At 44.0% G+C, this 15,890-nt stretch overlaps 1 protein-coding gene across 2 annotated transcripts in view; it reads left to right on the plus strand.

Annotated features, from left to right (window-relative positions):
- ARID2 (AT-rich interaction domain 2) overlaps positions 1-15,890 on the plus strand; it is a 187,294-nt gene that overhangs the window by 141,722 nt on the left and 29,682 nt on the right. The window lies entirely within an intron of this gene.

Below are 15,890 nucleotides of genomic sequence, written 5' to 3' on the forward strand. Positions count from 1 at the left end.
TATGATTTAGTCGTTTCGTTAACTCGGTGCTAAAAATCAACCATTGTATTGCAACGGCTTCTGGAGCCGTGCGTATACAGGGAGGGGGAAGAGTATCTACACGTGTCTTCTGGGTAAATAGATATTGTAGTAGCATATTAGTAATCCCTTCAGAGTCCCCGCCAGTATCTGAAATGCACTCATCAGCATGCCTGTGAGGCTGATGAGGCAAGGAATGGAAAGAAGCCCACCAGGCTGACAGTCAAACCCAGATAAACTCATTTCTCTTGCTACTCCCAGTTGGCCTCACTACTCCCAGTTGGCCTCACGCCACGGAAGGGAAGCACCGGCAGAGGCCTTTGTTTGAAAACATTGGGATGAAGGGAGCGGAAAGGAGAGGGTCAGTCAGTAGGGTGCCTCTGAGCACCCACTGTGCGCAGAGCATCGTACTTGGCTCTTGGAAGAGCATAATAGAATAAGAAGATGTGATTCCTGCCCTCAAGGAACCTACCATTTAGTGGAGGGGACAGTCACTAAAGTGATGAACAGATGGGAGAAGGAAAAGGAGATATGTACATGTCAGTGTCTTTAGGAAATCAGGCCTGTAAGATACATTTATAAAGGCTACTGTTGGTTGTGAATACACACCAGTATTTTGGCGGCATAATTGTGCCGAAGGCATCATTGCGAGGAGCTAACCTGCAGAGATTTGGTCGGAGAAAGGCTTCCCTGAGGAGATGTGATTTCAGAAGGGCCCTGAAGGTGGGGGAGAACTACAGTCTCTCAGATTTGAAGACCGAGGGATTTCCAGACATGAGGAAAAGGTGTGGGTGCAAGGGGTTGGTAGCAGTAAAGAAAAGAAAGAGGCATAGTGAGTAGGTTTGCTTGGGAGGAATGAGGTAATAATGGTATTCGTTAAACACTTACCACGTGCCAAGCACTGTTCTAAGCGCTGGTGTAGATATAAGCAAATCGGGTGGGACACGGTCCCTATCCCAACTGGAGCTCACAGTCTCGATCCCCATTTTACAGATAAGGTAACTGAGGCACAGAGAAGTGAAGTAACTTGCTCAAGATCACACAGCAGACAAGCGGCGGAGGTGAAATTAGAACCCACGTCCTCTGACTCCCAAGCCCATGCTTTTGCCACTAGGCCATGCTGCTTCTCTGTGCTGAGCTGAGGTATCGTGGGAAGGAAAAGTGTGTAAGTAGGAGGAAGAGAGTTGATTTGGCCCCTTCGAGCCAGTGGTTAGGAGTTTGGACTCGAGGCAAAGAGGAGTAGGTCACTTAAAGGATTCTGAGCAGCGGGAAGATGTGGACAGATATGACATTTAAGGAAAATGATCTAGGCAGTTGAGTGATGTATGGCTTTGGAGAGAAGAGAGACTGGAGTGAGAAGGTTGGTGCAGTAGTTTATCCAGCATACTCCAAGTGCCTGAACCAGTGTGGTGGCTGCTTGCGTAGAGAGGAAGGCGTGAGTCCTGGAATTATCCTGGAATTATGTGGAGGAAAAAAGTGCTAGGGAAGGAAAAGCGTTACTATCCAGGTGCCCCCGATGGAGAAGCTTCAGGGGGACCGTGCTCCCCAAGGTAACAGTAAGATGGTGTGTTAAGACAGGTTTTGTGAGGCAATCGAGAGGTAGCCTTGTTGATGCCATTGGGAAATTGATCAGAAGCCCCGCTGGATTAGGGGCTGCTGTCCGCCTTCTGTACCCTGGCTGTAACAACCAGATGTGCACAGTGCCTAAGGCAACTTCTCCCCAGTGAGAAACTCGTTTGTGCGGTCATGCTAATGTAACCTGTCAACACAGTGAATGGTGTGGGTAGAGGAGGAGGTGCACGACATTGCTCCACCATCCACCCGGTGCTGAGTTGAACCGCTGGAGAGAAAATGTGAACCGGGGAGCCAAACAAGTGGGCTCTAGACCCCGGGTCCATATTGCTTTTTGGTCTCATCCTCAATAAATACAATTGAATGAATGCTTCTCTTCTAGCCCGCGGAGGCTCTGGCCCTGGGTTCCGCTGTTTGCCGCTTCCCCCTCTAGACCGTAAGCTCGTTTATAGGCAGGGATCGTGTCTGTTATATGGTTGAATTGTATTCTCCCCGCCACTTCATACAGTGCTTTGCACACAGTAAGTGCTCAATAAATACGATTGTCTGACTGCTACCGGAGTCTAGATTCCTGATTCTCTTTTGGGCCTTTCGTTGGAGACGGGGGCCGTGCCACCTCCTCGCCAGAAAAGCCCCCCCACTTTATTCACTTCACAGAGGTCTCTCAGATGATGACCTGGGCAAGGAGAGCTGCGATTCCATGCTAGTCGGAATCGGCCCGGGCTGGGCTGAAAGACTGAGTGTGAGGGTCGAAATGGAGGTGCGAGTCAAGGATTGTGCCAGGGTTGGAGGTTTCACTTTCCAGAAGGTTGGTAGTGTTGTCAACCGTGATGGAAAAGGTTAGGAGGAAGAGAGGATTTAGAAAGGAAGGTTGTATTCAGTGTTGGAGGTGTGGAGCCGAAGGAGGCATGTCGTATCCGGGTGAAGATGTCCTCGAGTTTGCATAGGAGGTGAGAGGTCAGGGCTAGTGAGCTGGATCTGTGAGTCGTGGAGGTGGCAGTTGAGGCACTGAGCGTAGATGAGATACCCAAGGGAGTGAGCATAAAGTGACATCAGAAGGGTATCCAGAACAGATCCTTGAGGGCCCCCCATAGTCCTAGGGGGTAAGAGGTGGAAGAAGAAGCAGCGAAAAGGTAAGAGATGGGGAAGTTCGAGAGGTGGAGAACCACGAAGGCATTTTCCATAAAACCAAGGTTAGATAGCCTTTCCAGAAGGGAGTGGTTTACGGTTCCAAAGGTAGCCAAGAGGATTTGGTAGAATCTGTGAGATTTGGCTAGGAAGAGGTCATTGGTGACTGGAGAATGCACTCACAGTGGAGTGAAACAGGTGGAAACCAGATCTCAGAAGATCAAGGAGGCCGATGGAGGAGAGCCATTTGAGGAATTCCTCACTGTTGACTTTAAAGCTCTTTATCACTTTGTCCCCTCCTACCTCACCTCCCTTCTCTCCTTCTACATCCCAGCCCTCACATTCCACTCCTCCGGTGCTAACCTTCTCACTATGCCTCCATCTCACCTGTCTTGCCGCCGCCCCCTGGCCTGGAATGTACTCCCTCCTCAGATCCACCAGACAATCACTCTCCCCTCCTTCAAAGCCCTACTGAATGCACACCTCCTCCAGGAGGCTTTCCCAGACTAAGCCCCACTTTTCCTCAGTTCCCACTCCCTTCCACATCACCACGACTCACTCACTTTGCTCTCTCCCCCACCCACAGCACTTATGTGTATATGTATATATCTGTAATTATATTGATATTGATACCTGTTTACTTGTGTTGATGTCTGTCTCCTCCCTCTAGACTGTGAGCCTGCTGTGGGCAGGGATTGTCTCTAATGCTGTATTGTACTTTCCAAATGCTTAATACAGTGCTCCGCACACAGTAAGTGCTCAATAAATACAATTGAAGGAATGAATTTGAACAAGAATGGGAGTAGAGAGGTTGGGGAGTGGTATTGGAAGCTCGTTGTGGGCAGGGAATGTGTTTGTTATATTGTTCTATGGTAAAGCATTTACTGCAGTGCTCTGCACACAGTAAGTGCTCAATAAATATGATTGATTCAGTGAAGGATTTTTAGTATAGGAGAGACATGGGCATATTTGCCTTATCTAAGGCACATCTCCCCCAAGAAGCCTTTCATTCATTCTTTCAATTGTATTAATGAGCGCTTACCATGTGCAGAGCACTGAATTGAGAGCATGGGAAAGTACAATACAGCAATAAAGAGTAGCAGTTTTTGCCATGACAAGCTCAAAGTCTGGGGGCCGGTGGCGGGAGGAACTAAACCCACCTCTCCTCTTCTCCCACTCGCTTCTGCGCCGTACTTGCTTCTTCATTCATTCTCCCTCCCGTCCCCACAGCTCATATGTATATATCTGTAATTTACTTATCTGTTTTATAATAATAATAATTTTGGTATTTCTTAAGCGCTTACTATGTGCAGAGCACTGTTCTAAGCACTGGGGGAGATACAGAGGAATCAGGTTGTCCCTCGTGAGGCTCACAGTCTTCATCCCCATTTTACAGACGAGGTCACTGAGGCACAGAGAAGTGAAGTGACTTGCCAACAGTCACACAGCTGCCAAGTGGCAGAGCCGGGATTCGAACCCTTGACCTATGACTCCCAAGCCCAGGCTCTTTCCACTGAGCCACGCTGCTTCACTATGTGTTCTTATATGCGCTTCTTCTATGTGTTCTTCTATGTGCTGCTTCTTTTATGTATTTATTCATATTAATGTCTATCTCCCCCTCTAGACTATGAGCTCATTGTGGGCAGGAATGCGTATGTTGTTATACTGTATTCTCCCAAGTGCTTAGTAGCGGTCATGGGTTCGAATCCTGGTTCTCCCACTTGTCAGCTCTGTGACTGGGCAGGTCACTTAACTTCTCTGTGCCTAAATTACCTCATCTGTAAAATGGGGATTAAGACTGTGAGCCTCACGAGGGACAACCTGGTTACCCTATATCTACCCCAGCACTTAGAACAGTGCTGTGCACATAGGAAGCGCTTAACAAATACTAACATTGTTGTTATTATTACAGTGTTTTGCACACAGTAAGAGCTCAGTAAATACGATTGAATGAATGGATAAATTTGCAGACAGAGATTGGAACCGTCAGAGAGCTAGTGGCTGAGTTAGGAAGGGGGTCAAGGAGGTAAAAATAAGTGGGGGAAGAGGAGAGCATGAAGGAGAAGGAGAATCTGAAAAAGTGTAGAAGAGAGTGGCCATAATACATAGAACAGTGCTCGGCACATAGTAAGCGCTTAACAAATACCAACATTATTATAATACCCGGGGAGAATTAGGACCTTCAAAGTTGGATGTGAAGAGACCATATGGAATTTACAAGAGTGAGAGAAGGGATGGAAAATGAAGTGGAAACAGAGAATGAGATAAAACTGAATGGTGGGCACACAAGACTGGGTGAATGAGAAAAGGCAGGAAAAAGGGACAAGAGATGGACAGAAACAGAGTGTTAGTACGAAGAGAGCGGTGTCCAATCCAGGAAAATCCACTTCTTTAAAAATGATGGCATTGTCTCAGCTAGTAAGATCCTTGGTAAATAATGAATTTCTGCATTTGATGAGTACTCCTTTTCTGGCAACAGTTTTGTGTAAAGGATGAATCTTCAGTGAGTTGCTTAGTTTATGTTTGCTGCAAACTTTGTAGGTACAGTGGATCTTGGTATCCCTGTTGGTTAAATCAATGGAACAGCTTTGCTCTTTAATCTTAAAATATCTCGACTTTCTCTGTGGTTTGGATCTTAGGATCCCTGTTGGTTTAAATCAATGAAACACATTTGCTGTTTAATCTTAAAATATGTCAAAATTCTGTAAAATTTTCTTGTCTAAATTGAATATGTTTTGAGATTATTATTTTAATTGTCTTTCTGCTCTTCTTTTTTTTCCATTTTTCTTCTTCCAAAACATATTGCAAAAAATTCAAGGAACTAAGAAAGTGGATGTATCTTTTTGGTCATACGTTTTTCTTGAGTTTTCTTTAATAAGAGCTCAATTCTAAGTGACAATCTTTGCTGTTTAATATAATAAAACCAAGTCTTTTCTTTTCTAAGAGTAGTTTTCACAGGCTGAGCTTTTCAAAATATAGTTTTGTAGTTCTCGTTGCCATTTTTGAAAAATTCCATTTCATCTTCAGTGCAATGCAGAATCTGTTTACTGTTTTGTTATGAACTGAAACACATATTTTGGATAAATGTCAGGAGGGCCTTTATGAACTCCATGTTGAATTATTCTTTCAGGTAACATTCTATCTGATTTTTTGTATTGTTACGTAAAGGGACAAGAACACATTAATTATTGGTTTTAGTAATTGATTTTACTGCTAAAATATTCTATTATAATAACCTATGTCTGTCAGAGAAGACACTAAGACTATAAAAAAAGAGAAGATTGTGGTAGTTTAAATTTTGAATCATGGTATTCAGTGTATGCTGACTGATATCTTTGAAATATTCATGCTATTATCTTCCCACCGTGGCTTCTCCTTGTCCAGCCCAGCTCTTCTTTTTCTCTATTTTGATTTTCTTAGATGTGCATTCTCTTTTTCTGGCCCTTTCCTTCTGTTTTTCTGTTCCGCTGCTTCTCATCTTCATGTACTTTTCCTTTGAATAATAATAATAATAATAATAATTGCGATATAAGTTAAGCACTCATTAGGGGTCAAGCATTGTACTAAGCCCTGGGGTAGATACAAGATAATCCGGTTGGATACAGTCCCTGTCACATGGGCTCACAGTCTAGTAGAAGGGAGAACAGCTGTTGAGTCACCATTTTACAGATGAGGTTACTGAGGCATAGAGAAATTAAGTGACTTGCCCAAGGTCACACAACAGACAAGTGGCAGGACCGTGATTAGAAACCAGGCCCTGTGACTCTCAGGCCTGTACTTTCCACCAGACCACACTGTCTCTTCCCTTCGATTGTCTTTTCTCCTTTGCCCTCATCAAGTTTCTTCTTTCTGTATTTTGCATTTCCTCCTATTTTCCTGTTTCTGTCTTTCATTATACTCCTTTCTGTTTCTTCTTTTCAATCAATCGATTAGTCAGAGATGTGTATTGCACTTTTAGTGTCTGCGGAGCACACTGTACTAAAAGCTTGGGAGAGTCAACAGAATGAAGTTGGGAAAAATGTTTCCTGACCACAAGGAATTTACAGTCTAGAGGGGGAGACAGACATTAAAATAAATTAGACCTATATACATAGGTGCTGTGGGGCTTAGAGTGGGGTGAATGTCGCCTCCCTTCCCTCTACTTCACTTTGGCTTCCATCTTTTCAACCTTCTCTCAGTCCTCTTCATTGTCCCCTCTCTGGTGTCTTTTCTTCTGTTCCCACTCTCATCTAGACCAAGATATCCTCCCCTTCCCTGCAAGTACTGTTTCTACTCCTGCCTCCGGGAAAAATCCAAACCATAGCTGCTCTTTTGGTTTCTATTCCTGAGCTATGTATTTGCATCTCTGGGACCCCTTTGAATCCATGTCTCTGGGCAACCAGGATTTTCCTCACCTCTCTCCCGGGGCCCAACCCAGCAGAGCCCACAAGGGTAGTTCCCTCCACCGGGTTTGGAAGGGGTTCCGAGAGTCACCTTACTTCTTCCCTGCACAAGCAGCGTGGCTTAATGGAAAGAGCACGGGCTTGGGCGTCAGAGGTCATGGGTTTGAATCCCGGCTCACCACTTGTATCAGCTGAGTGACTTAACTTCACTGTGCCTCAGTTACCTCATCTGTAAAATGGGGATTAAGAATGTGAGTCCCACATGGGACAACCTGATTACCTTGTATCTACTCTAGTGCTTGGCATAGTGGTTGGCATATAGTAAGTGCTAACAAATACCATCATCATTATTATTTCTAGACTCTGAGCCCATTTCTCGACTGTAAGCCCATTGTTGGGTGGGGATTGTCCACCGAATTGTATTTTCCAAGCACCTAGTACAGTGCTCTGCACAAAGTAAGTGCTCAATAAATACGATTGAATGAATGAATCAAGCAGTTGTATTTATTGAGCACTTACTACATACAGAGCACTGCACTGAGAGCTCAGGAGAGCACACTGTAACAGAATTAGCAGACGTTCCCTGCCCACCGCAAGCTTACAGTAGCAGCGTGGCTTAGTGGATAGAGCACGGGCCTGGGGGTCAGAAGGACCTGGGTTCTAATCCCTGCTCCGCCACATGTCGGCTGTGTGACCTTGGGCAATTCACTTAACTTCTCTGGGCCTCAGTTACCTCATCTGTAAAAAATGGGGATATGAGTTTGAGCCCCGTATGGGACAGGGACTGTGTCCAACCTGATTAACTTGTATCTACCCCAATGCTTAGAACAGTGCTTGGCACATAATAGGCAGATAACTAGTATCATTATTATTATTATTATAATTAGAGGGAAAGGCAGACCAAAAAATGTAGGCTTCCACAATGATTTTTCAGTATGGGACTCTGGAGGAACCATATGCTGTAAATCTAGGTTTGCACTTGGCTGACAGGTGAGTCATCTGGAAAAAATTGGCTGGCATTTAATAAACCCGCAGTCCTGCCACAGCACAGCTCTGTTTACTCTGTGTATTTTGACTAGAATGCTCCTGGGGAGTTCCAAACATTTGGCAAGATGAACCCATTTTAATACCACAGTCAATCAATCTCTCAGTGGGTTTTCTTGAGCACTTACGACCTGCAGAGCACTGTACTAAGCGCTCAGCAGTGTACTACACGATCGAGGCGGTAGACACGATGCCCGCAATTGGCAAGCCATCAGACAGGGCGAATTTCTGTTCACATGAGGTTTTGCAAGCCCCCCCACATTCTAGGAAAAAGTGAGTTTATTTCTTTATAATTTAGTTGTGTATTAAAGTTTGAAGTTGAGACAATCATTCTGCTGTTTAAAGGTAGTAGTGGGAAAATTTTCACACGGAGCCCAGTCAGGATTTTTGAGGTGGGATTGTTCCCTGTTGAGATAATATACCTTAAGAGTGCAATGTTCCAGGCTACACGTAGGAAGTACTGCAGGTCAGAGGAGGACAGAGTACAGAGTATAAGCAGAAGAAAAGTGGATTTCTAAATAATTTAAGCCTTTAAATAAATGCATTTTTAGTTGGATAAAACTGGCAGCCATTGGTTTGCCAGTAAAGTCACCCATCACGATCCTGAGAGATTGCTACCACTTAGCACCTTGCAGTTGAAAACTGACAGCGAAGATCAGTGGCTATAGGAGTGAGGCTTATTCCTGAGAGCAATTGAGCTAAATCTGAACAAGCCTCCTTAGAAGGTGGCAACATTCCTAAATGTAATGGAAGAAATCATTTCATTGTTTAATAAGTGTAATTCATCTGCTCTTGAAAAGAGTAGCCAAAGATTTCAGAAGTACTGTTCACCCAAAAGCACATGATGAGCCGGTGGCAAAATGTAAATTGCTATAAGTAGCATATAAAGATAGAAGATCAAACTGCTGAGGAGCTTAATTCCAAACTGCAATTTTGAAATTCTATCAAATTCCTTCGTTAGCGGTCAAATGATTGGAATAGAAACCTACCGAAGGAACGTTAGAAGTGGGTGAACCGGATTTAATCCATATGAGAATGCTGAAGCTCATTTGTTTTTTAGGCAATTATTAGGAACAGCAGTAGACAAATTGCATGGCATAAGATAACCAGCTTGAGTTCAGATTTCTAGAAAACATGACCATATAATGAAAATGGAAAAGGCATTAATTTACCTCCAAAAAGTACTGCTGAGAGTCATCTATCTATCTCAAGGATATCCTTTTTTTGGGAAAATTGTGTTACTCCTTTGGTGGATTTCAGCCTTGGGATTGAATGGCCTCTACCCAAGAGTTCTGAAGGAAGTTGCAAAATTGCTGGCAAGAATATGTAACTAAATGTTATGTAACTATTCGGACTGGGCATCTGGCATAGTGCCAGGGTAATTGCCCTTCTATAAAAAGAGTTCCAGAGAAGATCTTGCACATTATAGACCGGCACTAGTCTACCTGGAAAATCAATAGTCTAATTCAGTTTAGACTCAGTGAGCATTTAGAAGAACTTAAAACCAAAAACATACACACCTGCAAACACATACAAGCACACAACTTTTTTTTTTCAATGATATTTGTTAAGTGCTTACTATGTGCCTGGCCCTACACTAAAGGTTGGGAAAGATACAAGCTAATCAGACCGGACACAGTCCTTGTTCCACATGGGGCTTATAGTCTTAATCCCCATTTTACAGATGAGGTAACCGAGGAACAGAGAAGTTAAGCGACATGACCATGGTCACAGAGCAAACAAGTGACGGAGCCAGATGAGGGCCTGGGTCCTCTGACTTCCAGGCCCACTCTCTTTCCACTAGGCCACGCTGTTTCTCAGCCTGGTTTCTGCCTCACTAATCTGCTGGATATCTTTGAAGAGGGGTGAACAGACAAGAAGTTAGAGGAGAGCCAGTAGACAATATATTTGAGTTTTCATAAGTCTTTGGATGGGACTTTTAGCAAGGCTTTTTATATTGGACAAGTCTGTTAACAAATGGAGTAATCAAGGGATTGGAAGGAACAAATGTTCTGTTTTGGATTGAAAACTGCCAAAAGCAAATAGGAAACAAAGGGTTGATCAAACATATTTTCTAGAATAGAGACTGGTAAATAATACAGATTTGTGCAAGAGCCAGTTTTCTTTCTCGGCCTCTGAAATGACTTGGACGAGCGACTATGCTTTGAAATTCAAAAAAGCAAGCAGAAAATGGTAAACTCCAGGAAGACTTCAGAAAACTATGAGTGGGTTGAAAAATGGCTGATGAGTTGTGAGCAAGTGTAAGGTAAATGCACCTAGAGAAAATCATTCAAATACAAGGGCATAATGATAGGTTTGGGACATTTAGCCCTGATTCAGGAAAAAGATATCGGATTCATTGTCGGTCCTTTTAAATCGTTAGCCCATTGTGTGACAGCAGCCAAAAAGGCTCGCATCATTAGACAGGAAACAGAAAACCTAATAAAGGGCTCAGTTAGGCAGCGCTAAAACAGCACTTAGAAGATAGCAAATGCTTAATAATCAATCAGTCAATAGTATTTATTGAGCGGTCAGGAGAGTACAGTACAGTAGAGTTGGTAGATACTTTCCCTGCCCACAACGAACTGTCAGCCTGTTTGGGGGAGGCAGACATTAATATAAATAAATTACAAATCTGTTTGTGAGTGCTGTGGGGCTGAGGAAGTGATGAATCGGGGTGCAGATCCAAGCGGAAGGATGACCCAAGACGGGAATGGGAGAAGAGAAGGGAAGCAGTGGCCTAGCTGACATATATCACGGGCATGGGGGGCAGAAGGACCTGGGTCGTAATCCTGGCTCCGCCACTTTTTTTTGTTGTGATTGTTTTGTTTTTTTGTTGTGGTTGTTTTTTATTGCATTTGTTAAGCACTAACAAATGTTAGGCACATTTGTTAAATGCCAGACACTGTACTACGCACTGGGGTAGGTACATACTAATCAGGCTGGAAATAGTCCATGTCCTACTTGGGACTCAAAGTCTTAATTGCCATTTTCCAGGTCAGGTAACGGAAACACAGAGAAATTAAGTGACTTGTCCAAGGTCTCACAGCAAACAAGTGGTAAAGGTGGGATTAGAACCCAGGGCCTTCAGGCTCCTAGGCCCTGAGCTCTATCCACTAGGTGGTGTCTGCTCTGAGACCTTAGTCAATCTCTTCACCTATCTGGGCTTCTGTTCTCTTATCTTTAAAAAGGGGATTAAGACTATAAACTGATATCTACCCCCAGTGCTTAGTACAGTGCCTGGCGCATAGTAAGTGCTTGACAAATACCATTAAAAAAAGAGGAAATGAGAGTTTAGTCAGGGAAGGCCTCTTGGAGATGTGCTTTTAATAAGGCTTTGCAAGTGGAGAGAGTATTGTCTGTTGGATATAATAATAATGTTGGTATTTGTTAAGCGCTTACTATGTGCCGAGCACCATTCTAAGCGCTGGGGTAGATACAGGGTAATCGGGTTGTGCCACGTGAGGCTCACAGCCTTAATCCCCATTTTACAGATGAGGTAACTGAGGCACCAAGAAGTCAAGTGACTTGCCCCAAGTCACACAGCGGACACGTGTCGGAGCTGGGATTAGAACCCATGACCTCTGACTCCTAAACCCGTACTCTTTCCACTGAACCACGCTGGATATGAAGAAGGAGGGCATTCCAAGCCAGAGGCAGGATGTCGGCAATTGATCGGCAGGCCCTTCTGCATCGCATATGTATTTATTTGAGTCCGTACCCCCTAAGCACCTGGGAACTCCCTTCATCCCTTCTCCTCACAGCACTTCAGTACAATCTTTAAACTTGGGACCTTCTACCTGTGATTTATTCTACTGTCTCCCCCTCCACATTGCAAAATCCTTCAGGGCGAAGATTGTATTGTCCTCTCCCAAGTGCTTAGTATGGTGCTCTGCATAGAGTAACAGCTCAAAAACTATTATTGATCGATTAGGCTTCTATGCTTTGGCTCCTTATCCTCAGCCTGGCTCAAGAGGTCTCATCCTCCAATGGGGAGCCCAGGTTTAATCCATAGTCCCCTAGGAGTTGGGGGTGAGTCTAGTAGATCTCCACTTAGCAGCCCAGGACAGCCCAGATGGGGAGCAAGGTGGGGTAGTGGAAAGCCCTGGGTTCTAATCCCAGCTCTGCCACTTGCCTGCTGTGTCACCCTGGGCAAGTCACGTCACTTCTCTGGGCCTCAGGTCCTCATCCATAATATGGAGATTTAAAACCAGCTGTCCCTCCCCCTTAGACTGTGAATGCTAAGAGGGACAAGGACCGTCCCTGGTCTGATTGTATCGTATCTACCCTAGGCACTTGACACATAGTAAGAGCAGTGTGGCTCAGTGGAAAAAGCCCGGGCTTGGGAGTCAGAGGTCATGGGTTCGAATGCCAACTCTGCCACTTGCCAGCCGTGACTTTAGGCAAGTCACTTAACTTCTCTGTGCCTCAGTTCCCTCATCTGTAAAATGGGGATTAATAACTATGAGCCCCATGTAGGACAACCTGATGGCCTTGTATCCCCCCCAGCGCTTAGAACAATGCTTTGCACATAGTAAGCGCTTAACAAATGCCACCATTATTATTATTATTATTAATAAATAGGGTCATTATTCCCAGAAAGAGCAAGACTCCCCCTCTCCTCACTCACCTGTTTTACCCTGCTCCCTTCATTCATCCTCCCCCCCTTCCCCACAGCACATGCATATATTTCTGTAATTTAATTATTTGTGTATATTAATGCCTATCTCTCCCTCTAGACTGTGAGCCCGTGATGGGCAGGGAATGTGACTGTTACTGTATTGTGCTCTCCCAAGCATTTAGTACAGTGCTCTGCACACACTGAGTGCTCAATAAATATGATCGAATGAGTGAATGAACTGGGGCTTCATTGCCCCTTATGCTTCCTTCCCCCTCCCCTCCGAAGTCTGAGACTTCCTGCAGATCTATCTTCCCATTCCAGGATGGCTAGAAGAGAGCAAGAGACTAGGGGAGGGAGGCAGGTTTCAGTGTCTGGTCCCAATCAGTTGTATTTATTGAGCATTAACTCTGTGCAGAGCACTGTACTAAGCTCTTGGGAGATTACAGTATAGCAGCATACAGCATCCTTTCCTTTCTGTTATCTGTAATTTAACGCGCCTCCACATCTCCACAGTATGGGCCGGGACCGTTTCTGTTATATTCTGTTACGTTCTGTTATATTGAGAAGCAGCGTGATTCAGTGGAAGGAGCACAGGCTTGGGAGTCAGAGGTCATGAGTTCCAATTCCAGCTCTGCCGCTTTTCGGCTGTGGGACATTGGGCAAGTCACTTAACTTCTCTGTTGCCTCAGTTACCTCATCTGTAAAATGGGGACTAAAAAATGTGAGCCCTGTGTGGGACAATCTGATTTCCCTGTATCTACCCCAACGTTTAGAACAGTGCTTGGCACATAGAGAAGCAGCGAGGCTTTGTGGAAAGAGCCCGGGCTTGGGAGTCATAGGTCATGGGTTCTAATCCCAGCCCTGCTGCTTGTCAGCTGTGTGACTGTGGGCAAGTCACTTAACTTCTCTGTGCCTCAGTTACCTCATCTCTGTAAAATGGGGATTAAGACTGTGAGCCTCACGTGGGACAACCTGATTATCCTGTATCTCCCCCAGCGCTTAGAAAAGTGCTCTGCACATAGTAAACGCTGAACAAATAGCAGCATTATTATTATTATTTAAGTCATTGGGAGGACAGGGTTTGGGTGGAAAGATAAAGAGTTCTGTTTTGGACATGTTAAGCTTGAGGTGATTTATATGATCGATTAAAATAATTTGTCATTTTGGTTATTTAGCACTTGAATTTATCAAGGCACCTAACTTTATAGAGAAAGTAGGTGTGAATGTGTAAGATATGGAGCCAGGGTTTTTGAAGGCAAGAGGAACTTGCACATGAAGTATGAGGAGACTAATAAATGGAAATACAGAGACAAACCGACCTACAGGTATAGAGAGGAGTAATGTGAATCCCAAAGAACTTAAGTGTATTATGAGAAAATATTTTCCCAATCCTAGAAGAGAGAAGATGAAGATAATTAGAGAAACAATATGGTAGAATACATTTAAAGGTCTACTGATCAATCATTGATTTTTATCGAGCTTTTACTGTGTGGAGAGGACTGTATTAAACACTTGTAAGAGTTCAGTGCACCGGAGTTGGTTGACACGTTCCCTGCCCACAAGGAGCTTAAAGTTTAAAAATAATAAGGCAAAAGGTATTAAGAACTAGGTTTTTGAAAATAATGAATAAATGGGAATGTTGCATGTTTTGCTGGATGACAGGTAAAAATTGAGAAAAATGCAAATATTAAGGGAGGAAAAAATGCAATCAATCAGTGGTATTTATTGAGCATTTATTGACCACACTCAGTGCTTGGGAGACTACAACTACAATATAACAGCGTCAGTGTGCGTATTCCCTGCCCACAAGAAGAAGAAGAAGAAAGCCACTAGGAATTGGAAGATAGTCTGAAACCAAATTGAAATGTTTAAAGCCTTTAAAGTAAATGTTAATGTTAGATTATAAAAGCGTTGAGTATTATGAACAAGAACTAATTAGAGATCAGATTGGGCAAAAATGAGATAAGTAATGTGGGAGCGCTTTGGGAATAAAAGCACTCCACAAAACCAAGGTATTATTAAGTCTTTAAGAAAGGATGATTCAGGGCAGCACAGGATGTACCACAGCACAGCAAACAAGCAGCTGAGCGGAACTTGATACAAGTTCATCATACTTTAATTCTTACTTGTAATGATGAGTTCATAAAACCTGTAGTGACTGGTGCGTTTCTCAGTAAAATCATGACACGTTGCTTATTTGGTGCCTTGCCGATTGCAGCAGATTATTCCTGGGGTTATTTGAGCACGATCATTGGGAGATTCATCGTGTGTCTGCTGTCCGTCCTCAAACTTGAGAATGTCCGGCTATTTTAAAAGCCACCCTAGATGTGATCTTCATGATGGAGAATCATTTTCAGTCCAGCCGGGGGATTTGCAGCATGGCTCAGTGGAAAGAGCCCGGGCTTGGGAGTCACAGGTCATGGGTTCGAATGCCGGATCTGCCACTTGTCAGCTGTGTGACTGTGGGCAAGTCACTTAACTTCTCTCTGCCTTAGTGACCTTATCTGTAAAATGGGGATAAAGACTGTGAGCCTCACATGGGACAACCTGATTACCCTGTAAATCTACCCCGGCACTTAGAACAGTGCTCTGCACATAGTAAGCGTTTAACAAATACCAACATTATTATTTTCATTGCAAAGCGTTTACTAATGTACTAGGGAAGGCAGCATGGTGTCGTGGATGGAGCACGGGTCTAGGAGTCAGAAGGTCTTGTGTTCTAATCCCAGCTCTGCTACGTGCCTGCTGTGTGGCCTTAGGCAAGTCGCTTCACTTCTCTGGGCCTCAGTTACCTCATCTGTAAAATGGGAGTTGAAACTGTGAGTCCTATTCAGGACAGGGACCGTGTCCAACCTGATTTCCCAGCATTTAGTACAGTGCTTGGCATATCGTAAGTGCTTAATAAATGCCAAAATTATTATCATTAATAGACTCCCTGGTATCAGATGATTGGTAACTGTCCTTTTTTCCCCAGTGGAAACAGACCAAGCTATACACCACCACGAACTCCTGTATGTTGGTGAGCATTCCAATAGGTTCCATGAAAATCAAATTGTTAAAGCAAGAGACCACTAAATGAAATGTAGTCTCCTATAGGAAAAAGATAAGGGCATTCGTTCAGTTCC

This window comes from Ornithorhynchus anatinus, chromosome 2 (assembly GCF_004115215.2).
Source record: "Ornithorhynchus anatinus isolate Pmale09 chromosome 2, mOrnAna1.pri.v4, whole genome shotgun sequence".
NCBI lineage: Eukaryota > Metazoa > Chordata > Mammalia > Monotremata > Ornithorhynchidae > Ornithorhynchus > Ornithorhynchus anatinus.